Source organism: Frankliniella occidentalis, unplaced genomic scaffold (genome assembly GCF_000697945.3).
Source record: "Frankliniella occidentalis isolate FOCC.00 unplaced genomic scaffold, Focc_3.1 Scaffold232, whole genome shotgun sequence".
Taxonomy (NCBI): Eukaryota; Metazoa; Arthropoda; class Insecta; order Thysanoptera; family Thripidae; genus Frankliniella; species Frankliniella occidentalis.
In genome coordinates this window covers 220729-222595 of record NW_026267358.1, presented here as the reverse complement: position 1 = coordinate 222595, position 1867 = coordinate 220729, and positions in this window count along the sequence as shown.

Genomic DNA, 1867 nt, shown 5'->3' with positions numbered 1-1867 from the left:
AGTACTATGAATTATTATGTTTGTATTATGGTGCATAATATACATGAAAAAATCACTTATTACACCGAAATTTTCAAACACGGTAATATCTTTGAAGTTAGAGTGTACGCACATGAGGAATTTGTTTTTTAAACACTTGCAACTGCAAACTGTTGAGTTAAGCAATTTCACGTGATAACTATGAGTTGAACACGAACACTTACAAGGAATAAAGTTGCGAATGGCTTGACAGTGTACAGCAAATTCAGCCCAGCACATAGCCGCCTTATAAATCACCTATTTCTCGGCTAGATGTTTAGCTGCATGTGTATGCTGCGAAACTGAATTAAAAAATAAACCTTTAAATGGCCTAGATTTTGAGCAGAAAAAACACATAAAATAGGGGTCACGGTGGGCATGAGGGTGAGGGTCCGCATCAGCTCAAAATGGATACAAAATTATAGTTTTTGTTTTTGCTGGCATATTATGAAGAAATATTGGATATTATGAAGTATTATGCGTATTATGAGAGTATTATGGAGTATTATGATTCTATTATGATAGTATTATGGAGTATTATGAGGTATTATGCAGTATTATGTTGTATTATGGGTATTATGGGTATTATGAAGTATTATAGTGGTATTATGGGACCGTGTACGGAGTATTATACGAGTTGGCGACCCCTCGGCCAAGGCCCCCCAAAATTATTTTATTCCCGAGAAGTACTAACGTATTACCACGTAACACACGGGTTGTGCATTTCAGTCACAAGGTGAGTCGAGGGCTGGCCAGACTCAATGTGAAGACACACGGAAAAAAAGAATTTGCTCCCACAACTAACGATTTTGTTAACATAGACATAGCAAATAATTTTTAGTTGCAGGAACAAAGAAATTGCTATGGGAACCGGAATTCTGCTGCCACAACTAACGCGTCGCTATGGTAACAAATGCAACTGTTCTGGTTACTAAACGAGGTTTTTTTCTTGCAACAAACGCATTTGTTACCATAGCGACGCGTTAGTTGTGACAGCAGAATTTTGCTTCCCATGACAAATTCTTTGCTCCTGCAACTAAAATTGTTTGTTATGTCCATGTTAACTAAATCGTTAGTTGTGGGAACAAATTCTTCTTTTCCGTGTAGCCGAATCCGAATCCTTCGAGAGATTGGACGGATTAGGGCTGTAGGCCCTACATCGGCCTTGATAACTTTATTTTATTAAATACATATTGAGGACTGTTTGGCCAGGATGACCAGTAGGACATGTAAGGGATTCGGATTCGGAACACAATTTCACCCCCTTGGAGCCCAGTGGTGGATTTTTGCAGAGCAAAAGACGACGGTCAAATTCCTTTTTTGTGAAATTTGGTTATTTCACCCAAAGTGACAAATATGACCTAAATCTTTCAACGGCCATAACTCTGAAAGTATTTGAGCTACAGTGGAGTGGCTTTGCACGAGAGTAGTCCTATATAATACCTTTACTTTTGGTCTTAATCGGATGTCAATCGGACATCGGGGAGGGAAGCTGTCAGAGTGAATGTAACTCCTCCGCACTCTCAGGTAAACAGACTTTCGTGAAAACCCCTCGTGAGTCGCCCAGGCCACCCATACTGAGCGTAGGCCCTGAGTATTTGAAGACATTAGGTGAATTTTGGGCGATTTTTCGTTGATATGGAGGCGTACAAGCCTTGTTCCATGACCCATGACCATGGGCGCCTTGAATACTTGAAGTGATCATTTACAAAACATTTGACACTTGTCCGCCGTTTCTAAGTCACCCAGGGGAATTTTGAGAGGAAACGGGGCATTTTTAGGCGAAAATGTCAAATTTGCCTACTTTGAGCCAAAGTTGCGACCTCAGGACGTTGTTTGAAAAATAAAT